The following is a 12,325-nucleotide window of genomic DNA, read 5'->3' as shown; positions in this document are numbered from 1 at the left end:
ATGTTATGTCTGATTTGCATAAAGAGGAAGCGGCAATGCAATGCTCCAATACATCAGTATCAGCAGCACCCACCTCAGCGGCATAAGCGTATCGAAAATTTAGCTTTTCAACTGATTAGCATAATTTTCTGACTTTTACTCGTGCCCCAAAAAAGTGAGGCCGCCTGCCAGAGAGTGTACGAGTATGTAACGTGCGCGCTTCCGTCACTCGCATTTGCGCAATTTATCGGCATACATTTTATGTTACGTGTGTGGCATATTATCGCCATCATCGCCATCATCGCCAGCGTCGGCATCAGCGTCAGCGTCAGCGTCAGGGGCAACGTCAACATCAAGGACACACACTTATTAGTGAAGCCTGCTTACTTATTTTCATATGATTTGCGAATGTTCAAAATGACCCAAGAGAGTAATATATATAAACAATTTGTAAAATATAAAAGAAACACGAACCATTGCCATTCTACTTGTATTTCCTTTTGCAATCTATTGATATCGAAAGTGGCTGACTTTAAAGCGAGTCCACAGCATTTGCAAGAATTGTTTGCCCAAACCTGCTCTTAAAAGGCCACAGAACAATTACTGCGATTGCAATTCAATAAATAAATTCCATTTTTAAACATTGAATAGCAATAAATTTTTAATTGAAGCCACTTGCTAGACATTTCATGCACGAGGATACCAATATCAGAGCACAAACCCACCATGAGCCACTGGAAATTGCACCGTTAGAGACAATTTTCGTTCTATTTTAATGCTGCAATTGCAATTGAATTTTGCAGCACTTTCTGAACTCACATACGTACCGGATATATTGATATATAGCTACTGTGTGGGGTCTCTGTGTGTGTGTGAGTGTGTGTGTGTGTGTGTGTGTGTGTGTGTGTGCGTGCGCTGCCACACGCAAGCACGGAATTAAAGCGCCAACATGGAGCATTTCAACCTGCAACCAAACTGTTGAGCGAAAGCGTTTATCTGCAGTAATTGCAAACAAATTGAATGCTTCTGACGAAAACATGCATTCTCCGATTAGAGCCGGGCATACCAATTTGCTTTAAATAAAAATAGACTGGCCGGTCTAGTTGCAAGTTCAACGGCAGTCAATTAAGTGACAGCCACTATACGAATAGCTTAGAGAGACAGCTAACAAAGGTTTCTCGAAGCCCACAACGTGAACCAATATCCCACCTACTCATGGCAACGCCAGAGATATAGAATTCCAAACATCGGACAGCTCACCAAGCTCGTACATAGTAGTGGGAGCATGGGAGCTCTGGCGCAAGACACAACCAGGCCTAATGAAGGCATTGTCGTCGTCACGATGCTTGACCACTTACCCTAGAGGTATTATTACACCATTACCCAGACTCCCACTCATGGCTTTCATTAGCTCATAGTTTGGCATCATTTGAAAAGTAATTACGAGCACTTGCTACGCCTGATGCTTGAGAAAGAAGAACAAACAGATCGCCGGAAACAGCTGCAGCTCATCCTGTTCTCAGCCCAAAAGCCACTGTCGCTGTCACTGTCATTGTGGGAGACGAGAAGAAAGTGCAATAAGCTCAATGTCGGAACAAAATACAAGTATGGCACATTATACGGGGAATCACAGGCTGCCGAATCAACGCATGAGTAAATGATGCAGCTCGATGACAGTCTGCCCCTGCGTGCCTCTATGTGTGTGTTAGTGTGTGTGTTTGTGTGTGTGTGTGTGTGTGTGTGTGTGTGTTTGTGTGTGTGTGTGTGCAAATGTCTCGTGAGCGGAAGTCACTTATACGAGTGAGTCTGGCAATGTGTCCAGCATCTGTGTCTGTTGTGCCCTAAGCTGGCATTTACAATGTTGTTGCTGTTCTTGTTGTTTTTGCTGGCCAAACCCCTCCTCCCCAGCCAGCAACAACAAAAACACTTTTTCCTCCCTGACCGTCTGCGGCACGCAAATGCAATTAACACGCCAACAGACAGTACGGAAATGAAACGCTGCTAACGCCTGGCGATGTACGTAGCATTGGCATTGGGGCTCGGATTCGAGTCTCCTTTCCCTAAATTGGACAACGTGCCGTTTTTGTCTGGGACAGGGGTGGGGGCTGGGGCTGGGAATGGTGCTTCACACTTTACTCCAAAATTAGATGTGTGATGGCCAGTAAGTCAATTAGTTGAGAATGAATTTTTTAAATTGCTAGGCACGGGGCCACTGGACTCTAGCTTTTCGTCAATTTAATTTGCAACCAAAGTCAATATTGAACCGATTGCAGCATGGATTGCAGTGATTGGGGGCTGATGGTGGCCATTAAATATGCAGCCCTTGAGCACACAAGTTGAATAAAAATGCTCTCGAAAAAGTGTATCAACTATTCAAATGACTTAAAGCAGTCGAAAACACAATCTCGACCTTCTTACATTTGCCATCACCTTTTGTCTTTCTTAGCAACTTCAGATTTTAGCTCCCCAGGCATAAGAGTATATAGTATACTCGTGCTCTACTCTTTCAAATTACGTTTTTTCCTTGCTCTTTGGGTGGAAGCTTTCATCCAGCACTTAGTGTCCTTTTTGCTTTTCTGTCCTTGTCATTTGTGCCTTTCTCTTCTATTTATGTGCACTTCACCAACCATTTTTGGTCGCATATAAGCCGATTTACCAGATATGGTATACATATAGAAATATTGCGTCCTTTGCTATTAATTGCAATTCACCACTTCACCAACCATTTTTGGTCGCATATAAGCCGATTTTTCAGATATAGTTAGTTAGATATGGTTAGCTATTAATTGCAATGCATGATTGTCCCACTCGTTGGTAATCAGATCTGATGATCTCAGACTATTCAAGAGCCTTATATTCCTCTGAATTGCCAGATCTGTTAGCTACCTTTCTAAGTACATAATATCCCACTCGTTGGTTATCAGCTCTGATGATCTCAGCAAACAGCTTCCTTTTCTCAGACTATTCAAGATCCTTATACTCATTTGAATTGCCAGATCAGCTGACCACCTTTTCATGTACATAATATTTTATTTCTAGGCCCAATTAACATTATAGGAAATGTCGAAAATTTTAACATTGGCTACAAGAATGTCTGTTAATTAAAATTTTCGAATTCCAGCCAAATATCTATAAATGTTGTGCCTAAACAGCCACAAATGTGCATGGTCATATGTGCTTCACATCGAGTGGAGAAAGCATTTAGCAAAAAGCATGCAGCAAATGACCAGACGTGAGTCCTCCATTAGCCCGCCTGCCCTTAGTTGTTATTTACGGCCATGTTGTCAGGCTCATTTCTGTAGGTGGTGGTAGTGGCGATGGCGAGGTGGTGGTGTTGGAGGTGGTGATGTTGGTCTTGATGGTGGTCTCCATTGTTATTGTGGCGGCTTTTGGTGCTGGTGTTTCGTGTGTGTCGGTCCGACCTAGCGTTGTGTGTTCCACTTGACCACTAAAGCATAGTTTTAGGCGCTAAAAGCTGAACATCAAAATTCAAAAAGCAGCTGCTCCTTGACGATTCACCAGTCAGGCCAGGCCAGACCAGGCCAGACCTGGCCGTCTAAACAAACAACATGGCAGTTTATGACCGCAGCCTCGTAAGTGTGAGTGGGTTTGAAAGCATCCTTCTGAGCATTACATTTTGGTCTAAAAAGACTTACGTAGATTGCTGCCTGGTAATTGCCAGTTCCTGTGTGGCAGGTAAAGGCACTTCATTAAGTAACACAGCATTTTCGGGGCAGTCGTGTTAAGTGGAATGAAACGTCAATCGTGTATTAAATCGGTTATATAAAAAGCTGATAATAATAACAATTTGTTATTAAGTATCGATCGTTTAACGGAGTGGATAAGCTTCGAACAGTTACACAAAACAAAAAAAAAAAAGTTGCAAATACTTGTATAATTTTCAGCTTTTAAATGTAGTAATTACTGCTAAATTCAAAAAACATTTACATTTTTTTTAAAGTATTCACGTTGGTTGAAATTTTATTTCAAAAGCTGCGGATAATTTATTTAGTAGTAGTACACCGGACTAGTTTCGACAAATGCAGAAATCAGGGCTTTAGCTTTAGTTATCCTTAACCTGACTGATTTTGGCTTTACAATTAGGCCATTAGATGGCGTTTGATGGTGTTCAGATAAGATTAAGAGGAAATGGCATTCTGGCCTAAAAGTACTGAGATCAAAATAAAATCCCATTTTTGACTGGTTCCCTCATGAATAGCCCAGTCGAAAAAAGGAGTATCTACTGTTCCTCTTCGCTGCTAGGAATGGCTTCACTTCCCCGACTCCTCCACAGCCTACAGCAACGAAGAAGAGGGGAAAATCTAGAGCACCTTCTCTGTAAATGTCCTGGACTTAGCAGGTTTATTGCTGTAGGGGAACTAATCGCATATCTAAGTCACAAATGTTGGTCTTTTGCTATTACCCTAAGTATAAAAGCCAGTTTAACCTAACCTTAGGACAGATGGATACCCAATTTGTTTCGACATGCTCCTCATTTGTATGTATATCTTGAACAGTTGCTCTGCCATGCATCCGTCAAACCAAACGCAAGAGCTGACAATAACAATACACACGGAATAATCCTTTATTGCAATTTGTAATTGAACCTTTATTTTTGATTTGTATATCACAATTTATTTGGCATAGAAAGCTATATTCACCTGCATCGAAGCTATTTAAAGACCATTCACTGCGGTTTACAACAAATGCGATCTTCCTTCTGGCTTTGGGCTGCCAACTTATACCCTCAAGTGTTTTAAAACCCTTCAGATATCAATCATATTCTTCATTTGCAATTTTTTCGCATGTGTTTAAAAATAAACAATATTTTGATATAAAAACTATTTCGAAACCATATAATTTCTATAACAGCTTCATGATGTAGTGATCAGGCATGTTCGGTCTCTACATCAGTCCTCAGAACACTTGGTTCAAAATGTATTCTTCTTACAATCCCAAAACATTCGATCCTTGAACTTCTCAGTTGTTGCTCCTCAATAAAGTCTGCTTTTGAGATAGTTTATATAATATAAAATATAATCTAAGCCAATATTATAACAATTTATGTTCAAGTACGATACTGGAGTAAGATATGGAAAATCTTCCTATCAAAAAAGGGGTATTCTTTTTCCTAGTGCTGTAATGAACAAGAGCTGCTCAGAATAGATAAATTATTATAATAACTAGTGTTGCATCCTTTAACATTAGCGCTACACATAAATTACATTTACAAGTTTTGAGTTATTTCCTAAATATCTGTGCGAGTTCATGTCAATTGTCCTACATTTTGTAATTATTATTCAATTCAATTGTTGTTTAAATGCCCTGTCTTTGTCAACAGCATCATAGTAGATTACACTGCGAACACTTTCGCCCAACCACTGGGCTATTGACCACAAAATCAATTATGTATGAACTTTGGAAATCACATCGGATACATCGTAGGGCAACTGGACGCACTAACCAAAATCTAACCGAGTGGCAAACCGAATACATACAAGTACAACCCAATACAACATAAATTGAAAATTGTCGAATCAAATATTTAAGTCTGTCAGCCCACATGACAAATAAAATTAATAAATAAATGAGGCACATTTCCTATTGTTTCCTCTTGCCTCTAGCCTCTAGTTTCCATCCCACCACAATGCCCAGAACTGCATGGCTACTGTTACAAGGTTGTCAAACTAAAGGCTTTAGAAGTGTGCGGGGGGGAAGCGATATCATCCCAAAACAAATGGTCGCCAGACAGTGCAAGCTGATCCAACAGCAATCTATAAGCCTGGCCATTACGCCAACTGGAACAAGAACAACAATCAACGGCAAGAGCACGAATAAGCCGAAATATTCACAGCAATCACAAAAGCTGTTCAGGACTCGGCTGTGTTATCATTAGGTAATTGTTGTTTGTGCTGCAAAGTGACAGCTGCAATTTGGGTTCGGAATACCAAAAGCAATGAGACAATGTACTTCTTCCAGTGTACACTCGTAGTAGTTGTAACTAATGGACATCCGTTGGTCTGATGAAGAAACCTTCCAACTGACGACCGAAAAGGTTTGCAATTTAAGAATCATCAGAATATGGCTAGAAAGAAATTCTCGCATTTCTTCCAATCTATACCCTTTTCATGCCAATATAGCAATGCGAATTATTATTCCTCAACCAGCTAAATACATTTGTTCTTCTGTGGACAAAAAATTATATTCTTGCAAGCTTTTTATGGAAAATGTTTATCAAAGTTGTATCCATTATCTTTGGAAACACTTGATATTTTTATATTTGGTGTCAACAGTAGTGATATGAGTCCCAATTGAAAGAGAAAGTATGAAAGAAATTATGTTTTTCCTTACAAATTATATCCTATACTAAAATAGCAGTATTAACTATTAATCCGTGACCAGTTAAATACATTTGTCCTTCTATATCCTAATTTCTCATAAGATTTTATCTTCTTCCAGCCCTCGTACAGCTTTTTCTAGAAAATATTCCTGAATGTTTGATTCATGCTCTCACATTCTTTGGAAGCACTTCAGATTTTTAAATATATGTAATATCACCAGTAGTGCCATGAGGCAACGATTACAGGGAAAGTACGAGTATATGGCTTGAAAGAAATTCTGTTCCTCCTTTCAAAATACAGCATATCTATGGGGTAAAAATAAATTACATGTGACCCCATGCGTATTATTATTCCTCGACCAGTTAAATACATTTCTTCGTCTGCATACTTTTTGCTCATACTAGAGACAAGATTTTATTTTCTTTTTCTCAAAATATAATCTGTGGAAACACTAAAGACTCATTCAACTGGCTGGCCATAGGAGGGTTTATTGGAATAGCAAAGCATGCATATCTTTGTGCTATTTATTGGCAAATCATGTTGAGTAAAAATTTAGTAGCAATGGCGCCAACAAATTCTGCAGTGCGCCGTCCTTGCACGTCTCGGCTGTTTAAATTTAATTTAGAGGATGGGAAAACTGCTACCTGAAACTGTTTTCAGGTCAGGAGAAATCAACAGCAATGTCTGCCACACAAGGAATGGGGACGTGCTCAATCGAACAAAAAACTGTGGGCCGGCTCAGTCGATGGTGCAAGATGCAGCAACCATTCCTGCCACTGCCACTGCCACTGCCATTGCTGCCACTACGACTACGGCTGCAAAGACAGAACATGTCGCACAACACACGGAAGTAGTTACCACCATCATGGCGCGCCGTCATGCCAAATATGACAAATGTGGCATATGCATTTGATGGCAAAGTCAAGTCGAAGTTGCATGGAAAAAAAGTGGCTGGCACGTAAGCAACATAAATATGAACGATAGAGTACGTGAACGTGCGAGTCATGGATGTACCTTAAGTTCCAGCCAACAAGCAACAAAAGTGCACTAAAGCAAATAGAAATTCAACGCAAAATTGAACAAGATACCAAGAACAGTTCGCAGTAGTCAGCCAACAAAGAAAATGGCTTGAGCTGAAAGCGAATTACAAAAATGGAAAAAAATATATACGAGTACCCATATGATACGTGAGTGAGAGTGCCGCATGAGTATAGGGTACAGCGTAATGGAGCATGGACAAAATCAACAATAGTAAGAGCAATGGAAATGTTTGGCTGATTTGTATAGTAAATGCAAAATCAGCTTAGACCAAAATATGCAAACCATCGATCAGGCGTCGGTCGGTGTTGTTTCATGTGAAAATGTGGAATGCCTTTTCTGGCCATGCCACAGGCAACAAACTGTTGTAACATTATGCATTTGATACCCGAAGCAAATGCCAACCGGGCCAGCTTTTTCAAGTGGACAGGACGGGACAGGACGGGACGGGACGGGACAGGACAATGGCGAATGTGTGAGAAGCGCTTTCGGGTGGTCCTGCAATGGCAATGCAAACAACAGAGGCCAGTAATAGCCTGGCCAGTCCAGTAAAACACACATACCACATATGTACAAATACAAGTATATATGTATGTACATATGTATACTTGTATTTGAATAGCATATTTACATGAAGATGACTGCCACCCAATGGCCTGACAATAGCATTCGAGGCAAGTCACTTCGGGCTTTAATATGCCCCCGGCGCTCGAGGATATTGCAATTTCACCAAACAGAGAAAACTAAACTATACAGCACAATATAAAATCGATATTTGTTTGTCTAGTTCGCAGACAGGCAAGCCATTACCATCTTCGATACGCTCAAAATGTTGTTTTTACTCTGCACTTACTCTGGCATTTTAAATAACAGACAACCGACCACTACACTAGATTAAGTTCAATTCACAAATTGTGGTTGGAAATGTCACAAACACTACACATTCGTGCGAGTGCGTGTCTGATTTCATTACTCAAGTCAAACACTATGGTTGATTTCAGTTCAACAATTAGCACCGCTAGGTAAATAATTATGTAAAAGCTTGAACCAATTCTCAATACGAACATAAAAAGGATCTTTGCTTAAATTAAGTGTGTAATCAAATCATTGTTATTTAAATCAAATCAATGATATATACTTGGACATTGTGCAATAAATTATAAACCACATAAATTAAGAATAATTATACATACTACAAAATACTACTCTAACTTAAGATAATGTTTAAGCAAAAAATGTAGTAACATCTTAAAAAGAATGACAACCTGGCAACTCAAGATTGCGTGGCTAAGGAGAAAAAGTTAAGTGCACTAACTTAATAAAAACTTAATACTTAAACTTAATACTTGTACTAGTAAATAAATGTTATTCACCCTTACAAGTGTTAAGGAAAGTCTTGGAAGAACCCACAAAGCTTGTACATTCTTGATCAGTCAGTGATGCTTCTCATGCAGCTAAAGTCGTCCTGTCTGTCTATCTATCTATCTGCAATGATATTGTCAAATATACTTAAGTCATACACCCATCAAAATTGATAGACAACATGTGTGTGTATGGAATTATTTAATTGAAATTAATGTTTGTTTTAGATTGGTGAGAGAAGCCTCTATAACTATTCATCAACAATTGTAAGGCTAATGGAAATTTGGCTTGAAAATGGTTATCGACTTCGGCAATTGAGCTAGAAAACTAACAGAAAATGGCTAAACAATTGCAAGAAAAACAAACATAACTAGCTAGAGAACAGGTAGGAAAACCGCAAAAAATCCACCAGGGAATAACTAGAAATCCCACTAAAAAAGGATAGAAAACCCGCTATAAATGACTATATAACCTGCTATAAATATATAGAAAAACCCTCCGTCAGACAACGCAGTTCTAATTCGCATTAAAAATATTCCTGAAAACCCCGAAAACCGCAAAAAACAGAGACTTAAAAGTTATGGTTATTTATTTTTTTAGACAAATATACTGCTGAGGATTGTGGGTTTATTTGAATGTACTGTCGTGCAGCCATGTATTTTGACCAAGTTTGTTAACATTTCAGATTTTCAAACATTTCAGAAAAGGTTGCCCATCCAGCATTCAAAACTCTCACGTATGAAGTTTCACTTCAAAAAAATAATTCATTGAGCTACATTTTGTAGCAAGTTGCTTGCAAATAATTGGAATTATAATCTACCAATATTCATTCGCTTGATTTGTAAGTACATATCTACAATACACCAATTTTTAATTGATGGTAGAAGCAAAAATTGTGAATGGAAATATATTTTTTAATTTGATTTAATTTTTATAATTCGCTTTTAACTGATTCTAAGCTACCTTTTCTGTAAACTTTTCTCTTTTTATTTGGTAGATCTTGATCTATTGCTCCAACTTGGTGCTTATAATGCTTTTTTATAACTCTTATATTGCTTCCTCATGTCGACAGAGTCATTGTTTGTTGACATAAAAATATATTTAAATGTAATATAAACTATAAACACTTACAATAATATTTACTGCCCAATATCTATATTTGAAAACCAACTTGCAACACTTCTTTTTCGGAGCATTTATCATGGCGTCAGTCTTCCCAACCTTTCGAGCCTTTCAAGTGGTATTTGAAGTCCACAAACGTGCTCATTCAGCACGATGGCGACTCGTTTGAAGTAGTACACATACATATATACACGTATATAATACAGTAAAACTAATATATTTACGCTGATTGTTTCGGACCCAACATTCACGAAGATTAATGCGTCAGCCAACAAGATTGTGACAAATTCAATCAAACAAAACAGCCCTTTCTTCAACAAAAAAAAAAAAAATCAAATTTCAAATTTGCAAACAGTCTGCGTCTAAGTCTCATTTTACCGGCTGGCGATGGGGGAACAACACAGAAAACATTTCACACACGAGAATGCCGAGCACCCAAATGGTATTGGTCGATGTACTTGAATTATTTGTATTCAAAAGATACCAAGGAAAATGGAGTGTGGTTCAGCCTGTAAATATTACATACCCGTACATACTCGTATATATATAGAGTGCTCCCCCAAATTTCACTTGCCGTTCTAGCCGGCAAAGCCCGACGACAATAAAAATGTCGAAAACACTGCAAGCATTAACGGTAAAACAATTTTCATAAATCTCAAATTATTGCCAAGCAGACGGGTACATACAAGAATGAAAAAAAAAAAACAGGAAAAAACAGGGACAGGAAAGCAATATCATTTAAGCCACATTTTATGGAAAGTTGAATCACTCGCTGTTTGGTCTGCCGCTTACTCCACATTACATTTCATATGGGAGAACGTTTGAGCCTTCTCTACAACCTTCAATTGTGTTCGGGCTTAAACACGCTTTATAGTTTACAGCATTTCCGATCCCTAACATCTGCGAGGCATTTCCCGTGCTTAAAGCGCGGACTAGCCGGAAATTGAATATCATAATTATTTGAGCGGGGCTGTTCTCGCGAAATTGGAAAAGATGTGGATATTTATTTTTATTTTATTTACTTTTATTTACTGCTTTTCAATTGGATGATTGAGTGCTTTTTAGGAATCAACAAATTTGCTTTAAAAAAAATTAATGCTATTTGATTTCCTACTTTTAGGTCCTGCAGAGATAAAGAAAGAGGAAGATATAAATTTCATACTTCCGGCAAAATATAATTCTTATATTAATTCGTTGGGCTTTATTGAAATATGTATTTTTTTTCACAATCAAACGCGACTGGAATTCATTTAATTATGTACTTATATCCAATCAAATTTTGTGCTCCAAATAAAGTTAAACATTTGGGACCAATTTATCTCAAAGAAGAGGATTCAAAATAAGAATACGACTTTATAAGATGAATAAAATTTTGGAGCTGATTTTATTTTTTAAAACTCTAGGTTCTTAAACTTTGCAACTGGGTTGGAAAAGCTGAGCAATGTTTTGAAAATATTGAATGTCAATCATTTTTAATTTTCAGATACTTGGCAGTACAATTCATCATGTTTATATTAAAACCACAGTGAATATTATATTTTATGTAGTTAGGTGGAAATACAAGTATATATATTCTTTATTTAAATATATCCGCCTATCCGTTCAGTTCCACTTTGTGCCACAAAAGCCGATATTTTGACATCAAATCAAAAATTTTATAGAAACAAAAAATCTTCATTTAATATTACTTTTTTTGTAATGCATACCAAAAAAAAAACGAAAATAAACAGAACAAATTAGAATGCTACTCAACTCTGCTTTTCCATTGGCAACTTATGTTTATTCAGTAGCAACTACTAGTGCTAATCAGAGATGAGCGACTAAAAAAAGGCATTAAAATAGGGCCAAATCTGTAGTGCCAATAATTAACGCTTGGCATTCTTTAGAGTATAAAAACCACACTATACAAGTACAAGTATGTTGCATTTTATTTAAGCACTCTAAGCCTGATTGCAGAAATGAAGATATTTCCAACCTAACCTTATCACAACCCTGACAAATTCCAATCACCCTCAAAAGTATTTGAAGCGCTATTAGTACTTATTGCAAATTTGCTTATGCAAAGCAATATTTATGTAAGTAGATGCAGATTAATTTTTAGTTGAGCCGTCATTGTAATACAAAAATTTAAATAAGCACCACAAGCCCATCGGCAGCGCAAACAAGTCCTCACGAGTCACTTGGCAATTCACACGCAAGCAGTTTACAACTGATGTTGAATAAAGGAAATAAACACGTTTTATTTTGTGCATGATTTGTCACACACGGAACTGGTACGTGACAATTTCTGCCATTCCGCCTGGAGGCGTATTCGTTTCCGTTTGACTTTTTCGAAGTTAATTTTTTGACCCTCTCGCCCGCTTCTGCCTTTGTTTATCCAATGATTGTTGTTTATGAAGGGCGCGTGAGGGTGTACCATAACTGAGATACGGATACAAACGAGGACATACACACATACATACATACTCGTACATACTCGTACA

The sequence above is a fragment of the Scaptodrosophila lebanonensis genome, unplaced genomic scaffold (genome assembly GCF_003285725.1).
Source record: "Scaptodrosophila lebanonensis strain 11010-0011.00,11010-0021.00 unplaced genomic scaffold, SlebRS2 tig00000024-arrow-pilon, whole genome shotgun sequence".
Classification (NCBI taxonomy): Eukaryota; Metazoa; Arthropoda; class Insecta; order Diptera; family Drosophilidae; genus Scaptodrosophila; species Scaptodrosophila lebanonensis.
This window is presented reverse-complemented; position numbering follows the sequence as displayed.